Genomic DNA, 25,838 nt, shown 5'->3' on the forward strand with positions numbered 1-25,838 from the left:
CCCCCAAATCCTTCCAAGATTCCAGAGTTCTATCCCCCTTCCCCCCTCCCCCTCAATCCCAGCTGGTTTTGTGCAGCACAAGAAGCCAGAAAGGGGAAAAATACATGGACTAGAACAAGTGGAGCCACGTAGGACATGGGCAACGGGACCATAAGGGGAGGGGGGGAGCCTTTAGAGGCTATAATTAAAGGAGAAAATATAGAGTTTCCAGCAAGGCAGTCTTGGAGACAGATGGGGGAGCCTGCTCCAATTACTGCTCCGATGTGGCATCCTCTTGGAGTCATTGTGGCCCTGCACCCCACCCCACCTCCCAGATGCTTGGGGCTGGCCCTGGAGCATCTGGAAAGCCCTTTGGTTCAGGAAGGGTGGCTCAGGATGAGCGGCTCCTGCTCCTACCGAGGAGATCTCTTTGGACTCCTACTGTACAACACCCCAACAAGTTTTCTCCACTCCAAGGTATGATATCCCACCCACCAAAACTCACATGAACTCATTACCCTAATTTGTAGCGGATATTGAAATAGGCAAAGGCTTATGTGTATGTGTGTGCGCAATCTTGAACATGGAATTGAAAGACCCTTGTCTTTCCTTACTCCCTTTCCTGTCTCAGCCTATGGGAAGGGGGGACTATGGCCCCTTGGGGTCCTTTGGGCTTGGCAGTTATATTTGCCCCTAACCTTTCCCTTTCCCTCACCACTCATGAAGAGTCCCAGTTCATTCATTACATATGTAGACTGAGTGTTTGTCATACCTTGGGGCTAACGAGGGTCCTTAGGAATGTGTCAAAGTTCTCCCAGAGAAGGAAGGGTGGAGTGAGTGTGTGTGTGTGTGTGTGTGTGTGTGTGTGTGTGTGTTATGATAACTATTTTCATATTGGTCCAAGATTCTTCTATCCATCTTCAATGCATCTCAAAGCACCATACACACGTGGCATGAAAGAAGGCAATGGGCCTGTCCTAGGGGCCTCCTTCTCTTCCTCCTCCTCTTCTTTCTCCTCCTTTTTGGCTTGAAACATTTGGCCAGCAGCCAGTTTGAAGATGTGTCTTTAATTTCTGCGGCATGACAGCAAAGGGAGGAATGCGGTGCAGAGGTCGGCAGAGAGCTCCCTCCTTTCCCAGCCCCCTCTCCCTTCCCCTCCTCCTCCTCCTTTCAGACCAGCCCTGCTGGCCTGTAGTAAGGGGGATCAGCAGGGGAAGACGCCACCTCATCTTTAGGAAACTCTGAAGCTCAGGCTTCTTCAGGAATGTAATGCTTTCTCCATGATTGGTGTATGTGTTGAGGGGACGGGGCAAGAAGAGCCTGAAGGCTCCACCCATCCCTCCCCCCCCCCCCCCCCCGCCCAAAGAAATGGTAAAATCATCAACGTTCTAGAGGAGGAGAAAAAAAAATCACCTCAAGAAGCAAGAAAAACAAAAGGGAAAAAAATGCTGAGCTCTCAATTCTCTCCCTTTCCAAGTTTCCCAAAAGCTTCCTCTTGCCAGGCTCCCCTCAATACACCCCAGAGAGAAAAAGGCCTAAAGTTACAGTTCTCTCCCTTTAGCTTTTTCCACATCTCCCCTCCCCAGATCTCCCCTCTCTTCCTTTGGGCTCCCTGATACGTGAAAAGGATTAAGCACATCTGGACAGAGATACCTGAGGCATTGGCACAGCTGGTGCTAGGGATAGGTAACGCCCTTTCACTACCCACATCTGGAGTTCCTCTTTCCTTCCAGCTGTGCAGTTCCCTACCCCACCCCCATCACTCTTATTGTTCATAGGATTTAGAGTGAGAAGGACCATTGGAAGGATAGGTTTAAAGCTGAAAGGTAAAACGATCAAATTCAATCCCCTCATTTTGCAGACGGGAAAACTGAGGTACTTTGGAGAGGAATGTTTTGCCTCTAGGCCCAGAGGCAGCAAATAATAAATCAGATGAAATCTGAACGAAGGTCTTCTGACTTTATATGCAGGGTACTTTTCTAGCTCAGCCCCAGTGTTTTTATTTTATTTTATTTTGCTATTCGGTTAGCAAACATTTTCTTTACCCTCTATCTCATTCCAATTTAAAAGAAGCGGGGGGGGGGGACCCAAAACCTTGCAACAAATATGCCTAGAAAAACAAGAAATTCCTACATTGTCCATTACCAAAAATCTGTGTCTCATTTTGCAGCCTCAGAATGTAAGGGAGTGGGCGCATCATGATGGGTCTCCTGGCATCATGGATAGTCATTTTGCTGATCTCTCAAAGTCATTGATTTTTACAATGTTGTTATTATGGCATAAAGTGTTTTGTTTTTGCTCACTTCACTCTGTGGCCATTCATATGAGTCTTGGGTCCTTCTCTGAATTAGTTCCTTTGGTTATTTCTCACAGCACAATATATTCTCTTACATGAATATGCTGGAATTTGTTCAGCTGGTCCCCATATATATAGATATATATCGATATATATCTATATAGATTCGATATATATTGATATAGATACCCTTGTTTTACAGATGACATGAAGGCTCAGAGAGAGGTCAAGTACCTGACTTGTGGAGGCACCAAGGAGATATTGGAACAGAGATCTTTTGGTTCCAGATTCCTTCCTCCCTCCCTCAGATTATAGGTTCTATGAGAGCAGGGACTGTCTTGTTTTTCATCTTTTTTGTATATAGTAGGAACTTCATAAATGTTTATTGGGAGGGAAGGCTTCTTGTAAGTTGCTATTTGTGCTCAGTTGAAGGAAACTGGGAATTTTAAGTTGCAGAGGGGAAGAGAGAATGCATTCCAGTAATGAGGCCTGGCCTCTACAACTGCATGGAAGTGATAGATGGAATGGCATGTATTAGCAAGAGCAAGAAGGCTATCTTGACTGGACCTATATCTGAAGGAAGGCTAGGGATAAGGACTGGACTCTGGGAGTTCATGGGGAGCTCACTTCCAGCATGGAAGACTTTCCAAATGAAAGGAAAGAAAGAGGGATAGAAGAAGAAAGGAAGAGAGGAGGAAAGGAAGGCATGAAGAAAGTTAGAGAGGAAAGAAAAGAAGGAAAGCTGAAAAGTGAAAGAGGTTTGTGGTGCTGGGAAGGTTTCTGACTCAGGAACATGGTGGAAGACTCAGAGAAGTCCCAAAGTAGCACAGTCAGGTGAGAAACAAGGAGATGTTCTGAGCTTTCCACATAGATAGAGGTTTTAGAGTTCATGATTCCTCCCTCCAATCAGAGGTAGGCTCAATCCATTGAGCCAGTAGATTTCAAGGTTTGGCATTATATGTTGTGTGTGTGAGCATGTCTGTGTATGTCTTTGTGTGTTTCTGTCTGTATGTCTGTATCTATGTGTAGCTATGCATGTCTGTATGTATACCTGTGTGTGTGTGTGTGTGCATGTCTGTGCCTGTGTGTTATAACTTGGAGAAGGGAAAGAGGGTATGACTCTATGGAGGAGATAAAGAAACAGACTATGTGGGAGAGTGAGGCAAGCTTCTTGGAGTCCATCCCAACGAACAGTAAGGCAATTAAGAAGACTGTGATGGAGAAGAAATCAGAGGCTAAGGACTGGTGGAAAGGGGTGCTTCCTCCCCATGGAAGTGTCTGGAAGCAGGATCGGAGGTATGGCCAAGGAATGGGCTCATAAGATCTAGAACCAAAAGAAACGTCATACCCCATCTAGTCCCATCAAGTGCCCAGGGTAACAAAGTCAGTATGTATTGGAAGTGGGATTTGAATGAAGATTTTCCTCAGTTCTAGGTGAACTCTCCATCCACCTCACTGCCTCTCAAAATAAGGGAGACAACATGTAAGTAACTAGAAATACAAGAAGTGAGAAGAAAAGGTATTTTGACCATGGGGATCATTGGTCAGTTGTGTCCAATTTTTCATGATCCTGTGAATCTTATTGGCCATGGGATTTTCTTGTCAAATACAGTGGAGTGGTTTGCCATTTTATTTTCCAGTAGATTAAGGCAAACAAAAAGGTTTAGGGACTTGATCAAGGTCACATAACTAGTATATATCTAAGGCTGGATTTGAATTCAGGTTTTCCTAGCTTCACACCCTGCACTCTATTCACCAACCCACCTAGCTACCTCCTGAGCATGGAGTACAAGCAGTGAAAATACAGAGTTGGGAGATGGAGTGTTATGTAAAAGGAAAAGCAAGAAAGCCCATGTGCCTACATCATAGAATGGATGGGGGGCAATAACTATGTGAGCGGAGAATAGAGTGTGTCTACCCCAAACTGGTGTCAAAGGAGAAATGAGAAGACTGAAAACAGAATGGCATGAGGGGAGTGTGAAGGAATGTAGGAGTCGAGGATGACTTGGAGGTTGCGAGCCTGGATGACTGGATGGCTGATGATACTTAAACAATAATAGGGGAATTCAGAAGAGGGAAGGAGAACAAGATAATGAGTTCTGATGTGGACATATTAAGTTTAAAACTCCAACTGGACACCTGGTTCAAGCCCACCAAAAGGTAGGTGGTGAGAAAAGAATATTCAAAGAGGGACATGGAAGCGGGGTTCAATTGAAGGGCTATAGTGTGGGGAAGGGAATACTCTTGTTCTGTTTGGCCCTAGAGGGCAGAATCAGAAACCATGGATGTCCAATTATGTTCCACATCAGGAAAAACTTCCTAACAATTAGAGCTCCTCCAGAGTGGATCAACTTCCTGGAGAGGAGGTGCGTTTTCTTCCTTGGAGGTCTTCAAGTAGAAACTAGAAGACCATTTGTAATTATACTGTAGTATAGTATAGTATAGTACGTAGTATATTATATTAATTATATTGTATTTCATGTCATATTTCATATTGTGTTGTGTTATATTGATTATATCATATTTATTATAATGTTAATATAATGTATATTATAGTTATGTTACATTACATTATGCAATGTTATGTTATATTACATTATATTATATTAAACAGCATTGTATTATATTGTCCAATGTTATGTTTTATCATTTATTATCCTATATTATATTACATTATATCATATAATAAGCTCATATAATGTTACCATGTGTTACATTACATTACATACTCATATGTTACATTCCTAGATATTACATTATATTATATTGTGAGTATTCCGTATCATATTATGGCATGGCATGCCATATTATATTATCATATAATATCTTCTCATATAATAATATATTACATTATGAATATATTATAGTGGAGGTTCCTTCCCATACAGATTTGTCTCAAAGGCTGCCAAGGTTCCTGCCAACTCTCAAATTCTGTCCTTCTGTGATACAAGACTGAAGCTCAAAAGAGAGACTAGGACCAGATATATAGATCTCAGGCACTGGCACAGAGATGATAACTGAACCTCTGGTAGCTAATGAGCTTATTGAATGGAAGAGTATGGAGCAGGTTTTCCTAACCTGGGATTCCCTGTGTTTTATGCCTTAAAAAATATTGTTCAGGGGGGCAGCTGGGTAGCTCAGTGGAGTGAGAGCCAGGCCCAGAGATGGGAGGTCCTGGGCTCAAATCTGGCCTCAGACACTTCCCAGCTGTGTGACCCTGGGCAAGTCACTTGACCCCCATTGCCTAGCCCTGACCATTCTTCTGCCTTGGAAACAATACATTGTTTGATTCTAAGATGGAAGGTAAGGGTTTAAAAATATTGTTCAGAAAAGGGTCCATAGGCGGTCTATGATGCCCAAAAGATGGAAAACAGAGAGAAAAGAGAAGTGGGCCTGAGATAGAATCTTAGGGAGAGGTAAAATTCCTGGGTCCTGGGCAATAGCAGTATTAGTGACACTGATGAGATCTAGTAAAGGAGCCTGAGGAACAGTTAAACAAATAGAACCCACTTCTTTGTGACTTACTTTTCTCATCTATAAAATAAAGATAATACCTGACTTCCTGTCAAGGCTATTGTGGATCAAATTAGAGGATGGTTGTCAAAGTGTTTTATAAATGGTAAGGCACTATATACAGATAGAGTTATTTCCCCCCTTTCTTTTCCTCTCTTTCCCTTCTTCTGGTTTTTATCCTCTCTGACATTTTTTTTTCAGTTTCTGCCTTTCTGTTCCTATTCCTTAATCTTTCTGTAGGTCTCCTCCTTGATCTCTCTCAGTCATCTCCCTATCTCTGTCCTCCTTTCTCTCTCCCTCTCTTGGTTCTGTGTCTCCTCTTTCTCACATTCTCTCGGGGCTTTTTCTGTACCTCCATTTCTGTCTTCCTCTTTGTTTCTCTCCATCTCTTTTTTGTCTATTTCTCTCTCTGCTCCTCCCAGTTGTATGAGCCTCCACTCCCTCTCTTCCCACCCTTTTCCAAGAGGTTCCTTCTCCAGTAACCCAACCCAGTCCCGCTTCCCCCAGCAACAGGCTGTGGTAGCCACCTCATCACTTTGGATCAGGAGGACAGAGGGATATTTGAGTTGTAGCCCAAAGCATTTCGTTGAAATAAAAGCATCAGTGAACCCTTCTGGTCCTGGCTAAGACACAGGAGAAACCTCTAAGGAAAGGAATTGAGGGAGCCCCCCGTCGAGATCCTACTTTTCCCAATCCCTCCCATTACCCTAAGTACATGCTTCCATAGCTTGTTCATGCCTTCTGGCACTGCCCCAAGCCCAGGCTCCCTTGGACCAGCTGTGCCAACATCAGCTTTTTGGATTCCTGAACTAATCCTTAGTTTTGTCTCTCAGCCTACTCACTGCTTCTTATCGCATCCTCTCTGATTCCTGAGCTGAGTACTTCCTGTGTCTCTGAGCCCTGCATTGGGCAATAAGGGGGGAAATCCAGGGAAAGAAGGACACATAATTCTTATCCTCAAGGAGCTCCTGTTTTGATGGAGAAGATATAAGCCTGGCCTTCAAGGAGCTCTTAATCTAATGAGAGAGACTTAGTCCCTGCTGTCCCAGAGTTCCAGGGGTCATGGGGAAGACCCAATCTCTGATCTCAAGAAGCCTCTGATCTAATAGTAGAAGAAAACACGTACCCAGGAGGCAGAGGAATCCTGGCAAATTAGATTTCATTTCCTCTGAATAATAAAAAAGAAGAATTGGACCTTGGCAGCAGCAGGAGGGACTGAAGGAGTAGATAAAAGACTAGTTCCCTGTCAGAGGTGTATAGGGTACTAGAATCAGAAAGAAGCAGGAAAAGACACTCATGAATAGGAGGATCACTATGTGGTACAATAAATAGTGCCCTGGATTAGAGACAGAAAGACCTGAGTTCAAATTTAGCCCCAGACACTTACTAGCTGTATGACCCTGGCAAATCACTTAACCCCAATTACCTCTTCTGTAAAATGGGGATGATAATAATAGCAATTCCGTCTCAGGGTTATGTGAGGATAGAATCAGATAATTATAAAATGTTGAGTGCAGTGTCTGCACTTAATAAGTGCTATGTGTTAGCTTTTAATACTATCTGAAGGCTAAGATATCTGGAGGCAAGGTGAAGTCACTTCAGGACCAGTTGTCTTGGAGAAGTAATTTATCTAAGACTCTTTCCATCTTGTAATCTAAGGTTAGAAGGATCATCAAATCACAGAATGTTAGAGCAAGAGGTACCTTGTTCAACTGAATAGACATTGTTTTTAAACACTTACCTCCTGTCTTGGAATTGACATTAAGAATCAGTCCCAAGGCAGAAGAGCAGCAAGGGCTAAGCAATCAGGGTTAAATGACTTGACTAAGATCACACAGCTAGAAGTATCTAAGGCTACATTTGAACCCAGAACCTCCCATCTCTAGGACTGGCTCTCTATCTACTGAGCCACCCAGCTGCCCCTGAATTGACATTTATTAAGTCCTTCCTAGGTGTAAGATCCTGTGTTATGATGGGGTTAGAGGTAGGATGGGAGAAACAAGTATGAAACAAAGTACAATCCTTGCCCTCAAAGAACTTACAATTTAGCAGGGAGGTGAAACATATACAAATAATCATAATACAAGTTAGTATGTAATTAAATCTTTATTTTTACTAGACTTATGACTTTATTGGTTAGAGAAGTTCAGTTGAGAGAGCTCCCTCCCTCTTACCAGTACCTGTCCTGGATCACTGCCTTGTGGTAGAGGAGGGACTTGTTTAGCTCAATGAAACAAGAGGCTATGCCATGCAGGATTACTAAAGATGGACAGGCCATAATGGAGACCTCTGAGGAAAAAAAGGGGTGATCCAGTGGAGAAGAACTCTCCATTATCTTTGCCAAGAAAACCTCATGTGAAGACAATAAAAGATTTGACATCAGAAGATGAACTTTTCAGGTTGGAAGGCTTGCACCATGCCACTGGGGAAGAGCAGAGGACAGCTACAAGTAGCTTCAGAACTAATGAAGCAACTGGGTCAAAGCTGAAAGAAAGCTCAGCTGTGAATGTGTCTGGTGATAAAGGGAAAGTCTGATGCTGCAAAGATCAATATTGCATAGGAACAAGATCTATGAACCAAAGGCATCAGGGCATGGTCAAACAGGAGATGAAAGGTTTAAACATTGACATCTCAGGTGTCACTGGAATGGATGAATTTAGTTCAAGTGATCATTCCATAGACCTTACCTTCCATCTTACCTTCATCATACCTCTTACCTTCCATCTTAGAATTGATACAGTGTATTGGTTCCAAGGCAAAAAAATAGGCTAAGCATTGGGGGTTAAGGTATTTGCCCAGAAAGTCACATAGCTAGGAAGTATCTGAGGGCAGATTTGAACCCAGGACCTCCCATCTCTAGGCATGGCTCTCAATCCACTGAGCCACTTAGCTTCTTGGAGTATAATCTCAAAAATGACAGAATATCTGTTTGAATCCAAGGCAAGCCATTCAGCATCATACAAATACAAATCTGTGCTCCAACCACTGATACCAAAGAGGTTAAAGTTGCTCGATTTCATGAAGACCTACAACATCTTCTAGAAATAACACCAAGAAAAAGATATCACATTCATCATAGAGGACTAGAATGTTAAAATAGGAAATCAAAAGATAACTGGAATAAGAGGCAAATTTGGTCTTGGAGTCTAAAATGAAGCAGGGCAGACTAATAGTTTTATCAAGATAACTCACTGATCATAGAAAATACCCTTTTTCAGCAATGCAAAAGGCAGCTCTACACATGGACATCACCAGATGGTCAATATCAATATCAGATTGAGTATAAACTTTGCAGCCAAAGGTGGAGAAGCTGTCTACTCAGTTAAACCATGGCCTGGAACTGTCTCAGGTCATGAGGTTCATATTGCAAAATTTAGACTTAAATTGAAAAAAAGGTGAACCACCAGAACGTATATGTATGATCTAAATAGCATTATTTATGAATATGAAATGAAAATGATGAATAGATTTACGGGATTAGATCTGGTAGATAGAGTGCCTAAAGAACTACAGTCAGAGGTTCTCAATATTGTACAGAAGGAAGCCTCAAAAAATATCACCCAAAATAAGAACAAGAAAGCAAATGGCTGTCCTATAAGGCTTTACAAATAGCTGAGGAAGAAGCAAAAGGGAAAGGAGAAGGGGAAAGATATACCAATTGAATGCAGAATTCCAGAGAGTAGAAATAAGAGATAAGAAAGCTTTCTTTTTTTTTTTAAACATTATTTTATTTGGTCATTTCCAAACATTATTCATTGGAAACAAAGATCATTTTCTTTTCCTCCCCCCCCCCCACCTCTCCCATAGCCGACGCATGATTCCACTGGGTATCACATGTGTTCTTGATTCGAACGCATTTCCGTGGTGTTGGTATTTGCATTAGAGTGTTCATTTAGAGCCTCTCCTCAGTCATATCCCCTCCACCCCCCGTAGTCAAGCAGTTGCTTTTCCTCAGTGTATCTACTCCCATAGTTTATCCTCTTCTTGTGGATTGTGTTTTTTAGATCCCTGCAGATTGTTCAGGGACATTGCATTGTCCCTAGTGGAGGAGTCCATTACCTTCGATTGTACCACAGGGTATCAGTCTCTGTGTACAATGTTCTCCTGGTTCTGCTCCTTTCGCTCTGCATCACTTCCTGGAGGTTAAGAAAGTTTTCTCAAGTGAGCAACTGAAAAGAAATAGAAGAAAACAACAGAATGGAAAAGAAAAGAGATCTCTTCAAGAAAATTAGAGACATCAAGGGAAAATTTATGAAAAAATAGGCATGATGAAAGACAAGAAGAGTAGGAACTTAACAGAAGTAGAAAAGGTTAAGAAGTGGCAAGAATATAGATAAGAACTATATAAAGAAATATTATAACATTACTGAAAAACAAGATGGTGAGGTTTCTACTCTAGAGTCATCCATCCTGGAAAATGAAGTGGAGATGGCCCTAGGAAGTATTGCTAACAATAAGACTAGTAGAGGTGACAGAATTCCAGCTGAGTTATTTAAAACCCTAAAAAGATGATGCTGTTAAACTACTGCACTCAATATGCCAACAATTTTGGAAAACTTAGCAGTGGCCACTGGATTGGAAAAGATCAGTTTACTTCCTAAAGAAGGACAATGCCAAAGAATGTTAATGTGGGGTTTTCCTTAATGGACTTCCCTGACCAGCAGGGTCCCACAAGGGAAGGGGCTCACCTATGTGATGGGACTCGAGGAGAGATAGGAACCGAGAACCAGGGTGGAAATGAAAGACACGGACAAGTCAGTGGTTGGATAGGGCAGGCAATCTCTATGATACTCCCTTTGGTAGGAAAGTATGAGTACAAAGGAACACGAGGTGGAGGAGGAGATTAAGGTAGGAAATGCAGGCCGAGATGGTTACAGCCTCAGGGAAGGAGAAGGTCAAGAGGAGAGAGAGACATAGTCATTGAGGAGCCCAGTGGAGCTCCATGGAAGGGAGAAAGGCCAAGAGGAAGTTCATGGGTTTGCCTCTGAATTTATTCCTGTCCTGCTTGGGCGGTACTCCCAAGCACGTAGTACCCACATCACAAAGTATAGACAATCAAGATTGGGTGGCAAGGTAGAGGGAACACCTTTGGGCGTGTAGATTGCAAACCGCGCTTTCCCGGGGAATTGAGTCCGAGCATGTTAATGAGTTTGTCTTAGCCAAGGGCCACATGGCCAGTTCAAGGTTACATTCACAAACCTCATTGGTATAACCTTATGCTTGAAGACACAGTAGCCATACAGTCATTTATATTTCATAGATGTGAATATGCTTGGGATGCTACAGTTAAAATGATTAAACAATCATGCTTATTCACATGCCAATAAGGTTATACTTAAGATTCTCCAAGTCAGGATTCAGTAATATGTGAAGTGAGAAAACTGCCAGAAGTGCAGGCTGATTTCAAAGAGGCAGAGGAACTAGAGACCAAATTGCCAACATTTGCCAGATGATGGAGCAAGGGAGTTCCAGAAAAACATCAACTTCTGCTTCATTGACTATATTAAAGTCTTTGACTATGGATTATATTAAGTCCTCAAAGAAATAGGAGTACCTGATCATCATATTTGTCTCCTGAGGAACCTGTAGGAGGGCCAAGAAGCAATAGTTAGGAATGATCATGGAACAATTGATTGATGACATTGAGTGAAGGAGTACAAGGCTGTATATTGTCACTATATTTATTTAGCTTATTTGCAGAGTACAATGTGCAAAATGCCAGGCTAGACAAATTAAAAGTCAGAGTTAAGGTTTACAGGAGAAATATTAACCATCTTAGATAAAAGATGATACCACTCTGATGGCAAAAAGTGAAGAATTAAGTAGTCTCTTGATGAGGGTGAAAGAGGAAAATGTAAAAGATGGCTTGAAACTTAACATTTAAAAAATATTAAGATCATGGCAACTGGTCCATCACTTCCTGGCAATTTATAGAAATAGAAATATAGAATAGAAAGTGTTAGATTTTATATTCTTGAACTCAAAGATGAATTCAGGGGGGTGACCAAAGGCATAAAATTGAAAGATACTTGCTCCTTGGAAGGAAATCTGGACTGTATACTGAAAATCAGAAATATTAGCTTATCAATAAAGGTCCATATAGTCAAAGCTATGGTTTTTCTAGTACTCATGTATGACTGTGAGAGTTAATTATAAGGAAAGCTGATCACTGCAGAATCAATCCATTCAAATTATGGTGATATAAAAGACTTTTGAGAGACCCATGGAAAGTAAGGAGATCAATTCAGTCAATATTTAAAGAAATTAATTGAGTCTATTCATTGGAAAGACAAAGACTGGGGCTGAACCTTGAATAGTTTGGTTACATAATGAGAAGGCAGGACTTATTAGAAAAGTTGGAAAACTTATGTTGGGAAAAATTGAAGGTAAAAGCAGAAGGGGATGGCAGAAGATGAAATGGACATAGCTATTCATATGTTATTTCTCCCTTTAGATAGTAAACTCTTTGGAAGTTGGGACTGTCTTTTGCTTTTCTTTGTATCCCTGACACTTGGTATCATGCCTGCACTTAAAGCCTGGAAGCCAGATTTTAAAGAGGATAGACTTGAAATCAGGAACTTCTTAGCTCAAATATACTTAAGCACTGTTGACCTCAGTTTCCTTATCTGTAAAATAGGAACAACAGTATCTATTTCTCAGGTCTATTGTAAGGATCAAACAAGATGATATTCATACAGTTATTTGAAAACCTTAAACCACTAAATCCCAGCCAGTATTATTATTATTATTACTAATAAATACTTGACACTATCTTCATATTTTACATCCATGAAGGTAGCCCCTTTATTAATAAGGATCAGAACCCATCTACTAAATGGAAATTGAGGGGATGCCCCTCAAAGTTGAGGAATGGCTAAACAAGTGGCAGGACATGATTATGAAGGAATATTATTATGCTATAAGAAATGCCAAGCAGGATGCTTTCAGAAAAACCTGAAAAGATTTACATGAATTGATGCAGAATGGAGTGAGCAGAACCAGGAGAACATTGTACACAGTAACAACAATATTGTATATTGATCAGTTGTGAATGACTTAGTTGTTCTCAGCAATACAATGATCTAAGACAAACTTGAAAGACTTATGATGAAATATGCTAACCACCTCCGAAGAAGAACTTATGGAGTATGAGTGCAGATCAAAGCATATGACTTTATATTTTATTTTTTTTCCTGGTTTTAGTTGGGGGGGGTTGGTCTGTGTTTTCTTTCACAACACAGCTAATATGGAAGTATGTTTTGCATGACTGCGTATTGTAACTTTTATCAAATTGTTTACCTTTTTAATGTGAGGGAATGGTGCAGAGAGGAAGAGAATTTTGTAACTCAAAATTTTTTAAAAAGAAATGTTAAAAATCCTTTTTTTTCATATAATTGGGAAAAAGAAAATATTTTTTAAAAAAGAAAAGGGAAAAAAACAAAGGACTCTTTTGCTTCTTAGTGGATAATCCTTAGAAGTTGCTTTGACCAAAAATTTCACCATCTTTTGAAGGATCAGATGTTGAACTTCTGGCTTGGTTCTTGAGTGACTGACATTAGAATCTATCACTATGCCTGGACCTGAAATCTTTTTAGCTTGGTAGGCCCTAAGTTTATACTTTCCTGGCTTGACCCCAGAGGACTCAGGGTCACCTTCATGCTCAGAGAAGGACTTGGATGCAAAAGATTATAGGGGTTAGAACTGGCAGCACTTGTGGTTCAGTGAAAGAGTCAAGCTTGGAAATGAGAGGCCTTGGGTTCAAATATGAACTCAGATTCTTCTTAGATGGGTGACCCTGGATAAGTCACTTTACCCTAATTGCCTAGCCCTTACCACTCTTCTGCCTTGGAACTAATACTTAGTATCAATTATAAGAAAGAAGGTAAAAGATTAAATTTAAAAAAAGAATTGACAGAACTTAGTGGCTGGGTTGCACGGTGGATAGAGTGCCTGACCTAAAGTCAATAAATTCAAATCTGTCTCTAGATATTTCTTAGCTGAGTGACCCTGGGCAAGTCACTTAACCTCCATTGCCTAGGCTTTACTTTACTGTTCTGCTTTGGAACCAAATAGAAAGTATTTATTCCAAGGTAGAAGGTAAGAGTTTGTTGATTTTTTTTAATGAGCTGGAAAAGGAAATGGCAAACCAGTCCAGTATCTTTGCCAAGAAAACCCCAAATGGGATCAGGAAGTTGGACATGACTGAAAAATGACAACAGAATTGGCAGTTGGATGTCAGAGTAAAGGAGAGGGGAATTAGGGTTAGAATTCAAAAGTTCTCTGAAATTTTGAACAGGGAAGTTGAAGTAAGGAGGAAATTGAGGAGAGAATGCAATGAATTCAATATCAGGCATGTTGAGTTTGAGATGTTGGTAGAATATATAGATGAAACTGTCCAAAACCAGTCCAAGATTAAGGACTAATGCTCAAAAGAGCAAGCTGACTAGATTAGACAGAATGGAAACATCTGCATAAAGAAGTAATGATTTTTGACAGGAGTCTTTTTACCCCCCAATGCCTAGCACAGCGTGGCTCACCTAGTAGGTGTTTAATAAGTGCTTGTCAAATTGATTTGATGCTGTGGAGCTTTGGAGAGGGTCTAGAAATAAAAGAGCTCCTAGACAGAGCCACAGGGGGTTCTCACATTAGGATCTGAAAAAGAAGGAAGAACAAAGAGGGAAAGAGACCAAGAAAGCACTGTTAGAAGGGAACCTGAACCAAGGGAGAACAATTCAACAGAATTTAACAAGTGTTTTTCAGTGTTTACTGGTGTCAAACTATACAATTAGAAATCAAAACAATTTTGTCTTCAAGGAGCTTGTCTTTTGCATGTTCTTCAGTTCCTTCCAACTCTTCATGACCCCAATTAGGGTTTTCTTGGCAAAGATACTTGATCAGTTCATTGTTTTCTTCTTCAGCTCATTTGATAGATGAAGAAACTGAAGCCAAAAAGGTTGAGTGACTTACCCAGAGTCACACCACATCTCTGTTTAGACTTGAACTCACGAAGATTAGTTTTCTTGACTTCAGACCAGGCTACTAAGTGATTCAATGGATAAGATTGCTGGGTCTGGAGTCAGGAAAACTCATCTTCATGAGTTCAAATCCAGCATCAGACATATACTAGCTGTGTGACTGGTCAAGTTATTTAACTTTGCCTCAGTTTCCTCACCTTTCAAATGAACTGGTGAAAGAAATGGCAAACCATGCCAGCATCTTTGCCAAGAAAACCTCAAATGGGGTTATAAAGAGTCTGATAAGACTGAAATGACTGAACAAGAAGCTTGTAACATTCATTATTCAGTTGAGTATCAAAACTACCCTGTGAGTTAGGGGCTAGTATTATACTCATTTTAAAGATGGGAATGTTGAGAGCTGGGTCATGAACCCAAGGGGAAGGAGACAATATCAAGAGGGAGGAGGTATAATGACTACTGTCAGGGGATGTAGAAAAGGTAAGAAGGATGAGGGCTGAGGTCAGTGGACTTGGTAATGACCTTGGAGAGAGCATCCTTCAGTACATTGGTAGAAACTGAGGCCAATTTGCAGGGAATTGAGAAGTGAATGAGTAGTAAGGGAAGAGAGGAAGCAAGCCAAGGCCACCTTTTTTTTAAATGTTACCTTCCATCTTAGAATCAATACTGTATTGGTTCCAAACCAGAAAAGCAGTAAGAATGAGACAATGGGAATTAAATGACTTGCCCAGGGTCACACAGCTAGGAAGTGACCGAGGTCAAATTTGAACCCAGGACTTCTCATCTCTTGGCCTGGCTTTCTTTCCACTGAACAACCCAGCTGCCACTCTATAGAAATTTGATAGTGAAGAAGAGACAGGATGAAATTTAGGGGTGAGTGGAAGGGTAGGAGCAGGAATCATCTTCTTAATCCAGCACCTTCCTCCTTGTATAGAGCAGGAGGAAGGTATGACTTGGTCACTTTCACACAGCTAATAGATGGGGGTGGGGAGTCCAGGACTTTTGCTTCTCTCCCAGGCTACTTTTCATGAATCCACTTGTGTTTTTGTTATTGTTACCTAGGGCTAGCCCAACTCCTAGCATCGGAGGGAATGCTGAGATTCAAAGAAAGACCTTGTATAATCCATCATCTCCTGCTGAACCTGAACACAGGTCTCAGGTATTTATTTTGGGGTTCTGTGATGCCATCTTTTTTCAGAATGGGGTAATGGGAGAAGGAAATTATAGACAATCATTTGTCTCCAAGGATAACAGTTCAGAAGCATCAACCATCAGAGGTGAAAGGGCCCTGATTCATCTTCTGATTCAAGCCCTTCGTTTTACAGAAGTGGAAACTGAGATCCAATAACTTCACTGAGATTACCTTGCTAATTAACAGCAGATCTAGGTCTAGGAGCCACACCTAGGATAGGATTTTCCAGAGAATTCTTCCTGCCATCTATCTCTGATCTTTGGTTCTTAGGACCTCATAGATCCAGAAGTCCAGAACCAGGGCAAAGAAGGCATGGTGTGTGAATCTCTGAGCAACCCAAGCAGAGACAACGGCATGGAAAAAGCTGCTGTCCGAGGGGACAAAGTCAGTCACAAGCAGAGACTTGGCTGGGGGCTCTCAGTGTTTGAGGAGGGAGCCTGACTGACCTGAGATATGACTGGGAACTGAGATGAGGGTACCAGAAAGGCCAGATGGGGTGTGGGGAGCCCCACCTTCACTAAGGGCATTAAGATCCCCCCTTTCCCTTCTCCAGCCCACCCCAAATGAAGTCGAAAGGCAAGGAGAAAGAATGAAAGATGGGTAGAATCAACCACATAGAAGGGGTTTGGCACCAACTGAGGGCCTTGATTCAAACCATCTGCCCAGGGGGGCTGGGGCAGGAGCTCCAGCTAGTGAGCCAAGACTGCAGATTGAGGAGGAGCCTGGGAAGCAGGCTGGGGGAGTGGGGACAGCCCATGGAGCAGACTCCTTCCTTCCAGACATCCAAGCCCAGATGACTTAGCCCACAAGCCCAGCCCAGCCCGCTGACCTCATTCCCAGCCACCACCACCCCCTCACTCTATTCCACTCCCAGGCCCCCCTTCTGGCTGCCACGTCGGCTGGAAGGCTAAGAGTTAGCAGTAGTAAACTGGGGGGGGGTGGCATCTCTGCTCCCAAACACAAAGAAAGTGAGCAAGAAAGACCCAGGCATCTGAGCATCTGTCCTCTCTGGCTCTTCAGCTCTACCCAAGCTAAGATGGTGCTTAGAGATCCTTCTTGCATCCTCAGGGCATGCAGGGTCTCATTTGTCTTCTCCCTGGATGCCAGGGGTCAGAGAGGGCAGAGACTGGGATAATGTGTAGAGCAGGGACTGGAGCCTGGAATAGACTGGATACCCATCATTGTCCCTCTATTTCTATGGGCCCGGATGTCCTAAGACCTTTTGAGATGTCATGTCCATGAGACCAAGCTGATGGCTGGACGGTCCTTCTGGAGAGCTAGTCTGGATCCCTTCTACTGCAGTAGGAGTCATCCTGAGAATGGAATGGAAGGGGGAGGAGGCAAGATGAGCGTCTCTCTCCCAAGGACAGCTTTTATCATCAGCTCAACCCCCAGTTCCATGTATCTTACCCCTTGGCTTCGGACCACCATTCCCTCTGCCTTTTTATCCTCCTACCTCCCCCAGCCTGGACCTACCCACCCATCTTAGGGTCTCTGCCCAGCCTGGGGCTGCCCTGGTGGCCCCTGAAGCTGTACATTCCCGGGCTGTGAGTCATCCTGGGGAATGTCTGGTCTCTGGCCACAACTTTCCCTCCATGCACTGACCTCCATCACCAGCAAAGAGGGGCTGATCCGAGGAAGGTGTAAGGCTCTGGATGAGGGGCTCCCCACCTCCCAGAAAGCTGAGGGTGGTCCTCTCTCTGCCCCCCCCATGGAAGCTGGGGTTCCATACCTGACCCCTGGGATTCCTCCCCTCCCCAGACCATTCCTACAAGCCCAGCCAGACTCTTCAGTTCTCCTCTGCTAGTTCAGGGGAAAACCGAGATAGAGTGAAGGACAGAGCAGGATTATGGGACTCTTCAGGGTAGAACCAATCTTTTTGGCTCCCAGTTCTCCCATAGACTCCCTGCCTGGTTGGGAGATCTGCCCAGGCCTCACTCTCCTCCCTGCCCCCCCCCCACTCAAGGCACATCCACACATGCAGGCTGTTTTGGTCTTCAAAGGCCTGAGAGCACTCATTCTGGAGGGTGACACGTCCCTGGGTGGGGGGATGGGGAATCCACGTTTACAGGGAGGGAGGAGAACTCTGCTTTCTCCTTGTGGGGCCCGGGCCCCGCTTCTTCCTGTCATCTGTATGCTAACCTGCCCTTCCTCTTCTCTCTCCCCTCCCTGATCATAGGATCATAGATTTAGAAGCTGAAAGGAATCTTAGAGGCAATAGAGTCCTTCATTTTATAGAGGAAACTGAGGCTGAGGTGGCCTGCCCAGGATCACAGAACTTGTAGGCATCAGAGGAGGGACCTGAGCCAGGTCTTCCAGTCTCCAAGTCCTGAGCTCTAGGCTGCGTCTTGCATCTCACCATCTTCCTCACCATATCTCTTCCTACAATACAAAACAGAACCGTTAGGGTCCATTTTTCTTTTATCCTCTCTCTGGGAAACTCTTCCTTTCTCCCAAGTCTACACCCAGTTTGTGCATGTTTATACATGTATATATGTGAATGAGTCTGGGAATGTCTTTTGTGTGTTTTGTGTATGTTTGCATGTTCATGTGATTGTATGTTTATGCATGTCTCACTGTGCATGCTTGTGTGTTAGCATGTGATTATATATATATATGTGTTTATGCACACCTCATGTGTGCATTTGTGCATGCTTGTGCATCAGTGTATGATTATGTATGTATGTGTGTATATGTCTTGTGTGTGCATTTGTGCATGCTTGTGTGTCAGTGTGATTATATATGTGCGTATGAGTTTGTGTGTTTTTGTACATTTGTGTTTCTGTGTGTGTGTGTGTGTGTGTGCAGACCCCCAGCCGGCACTGAGAACACTCTGTGCTGAGGCCCCCTCTCCCTCCCTCGTCCTCCCATATGAGCTCAGGGAGAGCACTCTCATTCCTATCGAGCTGTAACATGTGGACTTTGGCACTGGTTTGCACTTGACACCTAGTAAAGGAAAACAAACTGGATGCTGGAGAAGGCGGTCAGACCGCCGAGAGCCAAGAAGCAGGAGACAAAGAGACAGAGCAGAAGTGAGAGAGAGCTGGGCAAGGGGCCTGAGGGGACATAGGAGGAGGAGGAGGGGGAAGCCGTGCAGGTGGGGGAGGGGGTACTTGGATCCTGTGCCAACAAGGGTTGGGGAGGGGGCAAGGATGAGCTTGCCCACAGCGCCTTGCTCCAGGATGGATGTTTCTCTGGATCTCATTTTGTCTGTCTTTTGTTTCTTTATTAATCTATGCATCTTTTTATTTCTTTCCCCAATGTATCCATCTGATTCCACTTTTCTCCTTCTTGGAATCTCTTGGACCTGACAATTTCTACATAAAGAGGATTTCATCTTTCAAGGAGCTAAGTTCAAATCCAGGACCTTTGTGACTTTGAGCAAATCCCTCAATACTTTTGGACTTCAGTTTCCCTCTCTATAAAATGAGAATGCTCAACCAGTTGGTCTCTAGTGTCCTTTCCTGATTAAAATCCTATGAATTGGGGCAGCTGGGTGGTTCAGGGGATAGTGAGCTAGGCCTGGAGACAAGATGAGATCCTGCTTCAAATCTGGTCTCAGACACTTCCTAGCTGTGTGACCCTGGACAAGTCTCTTAACCCCCATTGCCTAGCCTTTACTGCTCTTCAACCTTGGAATCAATACTTAATATTGATTCTAACATGGAAGATAAGGCTTTAAAAAATATGTTAAGGGAGTAGCTAGGTAGCACCATGGATAACAGCACTACACCTGGAGTCAGGAAAATATAGATTCACATCTGGCCTCAAACACTTCCTAGCTGGGTGACTCTGGGCAAATTACTTAATCCCAATTACCTAGCCCTTGTCTCTCTTCTGTCTTAGAACAGATACTTTGGATAGAATCTAAGACAGATGGTAAGGGTTATTAAAAAAAAAGAAATCCTATGAATCTGTGAGATGTGGTCATGATCTAAGCAGGGGTTTGCTCATCTGCCCTAGAGCAGAGATTCAGAACCAATACTAGGCAAGCTGAGTCAAAGACACCCATTCGATATTCAGTGCAGTAATATTCCATCACAATCATATACCACAACTGGTTTAGCCATTCCCCAATTGATGGGCATCCCCTCCATTTCCAGGTACTGCTGGGTCAAAGAGTATACCCAGTTTTCCAACTCTTTGGACATAATCCCAGATTGCTCTCCATCCTCTAGAATTTCTTGGATGACCTTAGAGAAAGAGGTCCCCTCTCTCTTCCTCTCTCCCTCCGTCCTCCCCTCTCTCTCTCTCCCTTCTTCCCTCCCTATCTCCCTTTCTCTCTCTCTCTCCCTCTCTCCCCCTCCTTCCTCCCTCCCTCTCTCTGTCTCTCCTCCCTCCTCCCTTTCTCTCTCTCCCCTCTGTCCTTTCTTTCCTTAAGATGCTCTTACAAAGCATATATACATATATACATAGTATTGACTCCAAGACAGAAGGTAAGAGTTTAGAAAAAAAGAATATTATTTTCATATCCTATAAAAACCAATCTAAACCATCTTTCAAAATCCAGCTCAAACAATATCTCCTCTCTGAAGCTTCTTCTGATCACCTAAACCCATAGTGATCTTTTCTTTCCTTTGAATCTCCGTGGGACTTACTAACATAGAATCTTAGAGTGTTCTTGGTATCTACTGGGAGATCTGGGAGACACTGACACAGGATCATCCTGCAAAGCATGCTCACATCAAAAAAGGCTTTTTGCTCTTCAAGCAAAGCAGAATTGCAATAGTTCAAAAGAAAGCGAGATGAGTAAATTTAGAGACATATTCCCCCCATAAATGTTCATAAGGACTATTTGTATCTGACCTATGGCAGAACCTTCCAAGCCCTTATTGGTCTGATGTCATTCATATAGTGATGTCATTTAGGTTCCATGAGTACCAAGGACAACAACCAACCAACCATGTGCCAGACACCCCATGGGGCTGCAAAGAAAAGCAAAAGATGGTACCTTCCCTTGTGGAATTCACAATGTAATGGGGTAGAGGACATGTAAAGAACTATGTAAAAATAAACTATACCTCATAAAGGATAAATAGGAAATAGTCAATAGAGGGAAGGCAGAAGGACTAAGGAGGGTTGAAACAAAGAAGTTCATTCCAGCCATGGGAAATCACTTGTGTATCATGGTAGCAGGAGATGAAATGCTCTGTACCGGTTAATCAAGATGGTTCTAACAGTTGGAAAGCAAATTTTATTAGAATGTAGAGCAAGTAAAAAACAATAACATGTGCTTGTCTTCTCAAGGAGGAGGAAGAAGAGGGAGAGAATTTGGAACTTGAAATTTTTAAAAATTTATTTATTTTTTATTTTATGCAAGCACACTTTCATATTGGCCATTGTAAGGGCAAACTCATACATAACCAAACCCCACCAAATAAAATCACAAATACACTGATGTGAAATATGACAGCAACAGTTCTTTCTCTGGAGGTGGATAGCATTCTCCATATTGTCTTTCAGGATTGTCCCAGATCGTTGTATTGTTGAGAGTAACCAAGTTTTCACAGATAATTATCATCCAATATTGCTGTTACTGTGTACAATGTTCTCCCAGTTCTGCTTATTTCACTCTGCATCAGTTCCTGCAGATCATTCCAGCTTTTTCTGAAATCATTTTGTTTGTCATTTCTTATAGCCCAATAATATTCTACTATTATACACCAACATGTATCACAACTTTTTCATCCATTCCCCAATGGATGGGCATCCCCTCAATTTCCAGTTCTTTGCCACCACAAAAAGAGCAGCTACAAAAATTATTGTACAAGTAGTCTCTTTACCCTTTTTATTATCTCTCTGGGATACAGACCCAGTAGTAACATTACTGGATCAAAGAATATGTGCAGTTTTATAATCCTTTGGGTATGAACTCAAAGGATAGAGTGCCAGGCCTGGATTTGAGAGGACATAGGTTCAAACCTGGCCTCAGACACTTCCTATATGTGTGACACTGAGTAAGTCACTTAACTCCAATTGCCTACTCCTTCCAACTCAATCCTTAGTATTGATTGTAAGACAGAAGGAAAGGAATTTTTAAAAAATGAATGTTATTACATGCAATTGAGGAAAAAAGTAAACTATAAAGAGCTCATTTTAAAAAAGAGTAAAATAAAAAGACTGTAAAGAAAAATGGCAGTCAGATCATTTTAAATGCCAAATGATGATTTTGTGCTTTATCCCAACGATATTAGGGAGCCATGGAAAATCTTCTTAGTTTCATTAATATTTTTGTTTTTATGTGCCAGCAATTTCCCAATTCTTCACCTTTTTATCCAGGCCCCTGCTTTGTCCATTAGGTTTTCCTTGGTGACAAAGGAAAATGGTTAAAAAAAAAACCCAACAAATACAATGAGAGAGTCTGGCAGCACACGAAGGATTATATATCAGTAGTCCCCCACCTCTATAACAAAAGGAAGAATGTGTATTTTTTCATCCCTCCTTTAGTGATAAGGTTGGTCAAATTATACAATGTTTGGCTTCTTTTTATTCTTCTTTTCACTTAAATTACAATAGTCCTTGTGTAGACTGTTTCTTGATGTGCCACAAATTCATCAGTGAGTTAGAGAGATGTCTACCTTAGGCATATGAAGACCTCCCCCAGTGGAATAGGTTGATGAGAACAATTTGTTCAAACAGCCATGAAGGCAGATAAAGTAGACTCTGGGCAATATTTGGACTTTGGTTAGACACTGAAGCCACAGTTATCCTCTGTATCCCAGGTCATCACCAGTCATATGGACTTTTGTTGTGCCGCTGGACTTTGATGACTTGAGGAGAGAGAGTGAGGTGAAAGACTTTGTACAACTTTGCTTTACTTAACTCCAATTCATGCTTGAGTCCAAAGATAACCCCAGTGATGCCATTTTGTTCCTCTTTAAGTATGAAGGACAACAAACAACCAACTACACACCCGGGTAGATATCTCTCTAACTCGATGACAAGTTTTTGACCCATCAATTGCCCTCCTGGTTTTAGCCTGCCTGCTAAAAAGGTTTACCAGGGTGTGCCACTGCACATGCTACACTTTTTTTAAACCCTTACCTTCTGTCTTAGAATTGATACCAAGTATAGGTTCCAAGGCAGAAAGCAGGAATAGCTAGGCAATGGGGGTGAAGTGACTTGCCCAGGGTCACATAGATAAGAAATGTCTTCCAGATTTGAATCCAGGACCTCTCATCTCCAGGCTTGGCACTCTATCCACTGAACCACCTAACTGCTCCTTTTGCTACATATTTTTAGAGCCACAGGTGGAAGCTAGGTGGCAGATGGACACCAAATGAGGATGATCATCCCTGAAAAAGATTCAGCAAGCCCTCACCCCAGAGGTATCAGTCTTCCCTGAACTCCCAGTACACCCACACTGGTACATGGCCATCATTTAATAAATAACTTATTCCCTTCCTTACCACAAAAAGTACTGCTGTGAATATTTTGATATACAAAAGACTTTCTTTTTTTGTCTTGAACCTTTTTGGAGTTAGATCTGGAATGGGATCTCTGAGTTTAGTCAAATGATTAGTCATTTTTCTTGCATAGTTCCAAATTGTTTTCCAGAATGGCTAGACCAATTCACAGCTCCACCAAAAGTGTATTAGTGTGCATGTTTCTGAGGGCTCCAGTATTGCCTATATCTGTCTTTGGTCATATTTGCCAAGTTGATGCCTTTAAATGTTTTTGAATAGGCAGTATCTGTGTTACAAAATATCAATTAGGCAACTGTGGGAAGGAAGGGTTGTGGAAGGGGACAGAGTGAAAGTAAGGAGGCCAGTTAAGAGACTAATATAACCATTCAGCAAGAGAAGATGAGGGACAGAACTAGGGTAGAGACTTCATGAACAAAGAAAAGAGAATTGCTATAAGAGCATTTGTGAGAGTAGAATCAATGAGATTTGGCAACTGATTGAATATGGATAGGGGAAGAGAGAGAGAGAGAGAGAGAGAGAGAGAGAGAGAGAGAGAGAGAGAGAGAGAGAGAGAGAGAGAGAGAGAGAGAGAGAGAGAGAGAGAGAGAAAGAAAGTTAAGAATGACCAAGGCTGCAACCCAGGTGATCAGAAGGATGGTGACACCATTAAAAATAGGGAATTTAAGAGGAGGGGGGAAATATGAATTCAGTTTGGGACTTATTGAGTTTAAGATACCCAAAGGACATCTGAGTGTAGCAATCTAGCAGGCAGTTGGGGGCATGAGACTGGCACTCAATAGGAAGACTAGGGCTGGATCTGAGAGTCTTCTACATAGGGATTATGATAGAATCCACAGAAGCCAATGAGATCGCTATGTAAAAAAAGTGGAGAGAGGTGAGAAGGGAAATCAGGGCAGAGTCTTGAAGGATGCTCCTATTTATTAGGCCAGAGGAAGGCCCAGCAAAAATAAAAACATGTATGTGTGTGTGTGAGTGTGGGTATATATTTATACATATAAATGTGTGTGGAATCAGGGGATGTGATTGCAAACCCTGCCTGTGCTACCTACATGACCTTTGGTATGATCATGACTGAGCCTCAGTTTCTACTATATTTTCAATAAAATGAGCTTGGACTAGAAGACCTCAAAGGGCCACCCCCCAATCCCCAGCTCCAAAATGATGAATCTGTGAAACATTACATCTTTCCTTATTCTCCCCAATTGCCCCAATGTACAAAGCAACATATAAGACTGACCCTGTCCCAACCTGGAGAGATCAAAGCACCTCCCTGGGAAACCAAGGCAGGACAACAGACCATAGGGCATCCTCTGGTCAGAGTTTACATTAAGCAGACAAATATCCCATATGTTTCTGTAGAGGGACAATGAGACCGCTGGGACATGATGGGGGCAGGATATCCTCTAGGTCCAGTTGCAAGAACTATATTTATACCTGGTATGGAGACCAAATGAAATGTCCCAATAGCCTGCTGGGAATATAATTGTGGCTGTCCTTCCATCAGAAGAAATTTCCAACAGTAGACAGATTAAAAAGTGAGGCTGATGCCTGAGCTTGAAGACAAAGTAAAAGTAATGCTTATAAAGAGGAAGACATCTTTCTGTAAACTTTTGGTGGTGGGTAATGTGGGTGTCATGTGAATTCTGAGCTCCTTAGCACAATCAGGATAGGCTGCCCTTAACGGAAGCTCTGCAGTAGTTTCAGACCCACAGTCATGAGACAGGGGAGCTGCCATTCACTGGAGTAAGTCCAGGACCCCTGAACTCTGAAAGGCTTGCACTGAGATTAGATCTTGCACCAAGTGGTACAAACAGGGCAAAGGGCAGGGGAGGGGGGTGCAAAGCCAGATCTGGGAGGCAAGCAGAGACAGGGAAGCATATGTATGGCTTTAGTGGGAAATACAGCAATAGGTTCATGATGTCTCCAAGCCCAAGAGTCCTGGTAGGCTCCCAAAGACCTCAGAATCGAAGGAAAATATTTCACAGGATTCGTGTCTGCCCTAGGGCTTGAGCAGATTTCCAGCCTGCCCAGTAAGACTCCTAAAAAAACAAACAAAACAAAACAAAAAACCTCTGGAAGGTAGATAGCACTGAATCATAAGCTTTTCCCAAAGGAACCAGGAGTTCACATAGTAGGCACTTAACATATGGATGCTTACTGATTTCTTTAATTAAAATTTTCTCTTTTATTACTGTGAACTTGATAACTATTAACAAACATGATGATTTCCACATTCAAAGGACAGAAAAAAAGGATCACATATGAAACTGTGAATCTTTGTTTTACATTGATTTTAAAATACATATTTTTCAAATTTAACATGATAGTTCTAACTTTGCTTTGCTTCTCTGAGTCCCATTCTCCATTTTCTTTTGCTCTTTTATTTGCATTTTTTTTAAACCCTTACCTTCCATCTTGGAGTCAATACTGTGTAGTGGCTCCAAGGCAGAAGAGTA

The 25,838-nt window shown here is 42.3% G+C and overlaps 1 long non-coding RNA gene across 1 annotated transcript; it reads left to right on the plus strand.

The window, feature by feature from the left end:
* The first annotated feature begins 231 nt into the window (after window positions 1-231).
* LOC103103307 (uncharacterized) lies at window positions 232-19,548 on the plus strand. Its single transcript, XR_462147.2, has 3 exons — window positions 232-456; window positions 15,826-15,922; window positions 19,283-19,548. It is a non-coding gene; the product is annotated as an uncharacterized LOC103103307 (long non-coding RNA).
* Window positions 19,549-25,838: the final 6,290 nt, after the last annotated feature.

Source organism: Monodelphis domestica, chromosome 2, assembly GCF_027887165.1.
Source record: "Monodelphis domestica isolate mMonDom1 chromosome 2, mMonDom1.pri, whole genome shotgun sequence".
NCBI classification, from domain to species: Eukaryota; Metazoa; Chordata; class Mammalia; order Didelphimorphia; family Didelphidae; genus Monodelphis; species Monodelphis domestica.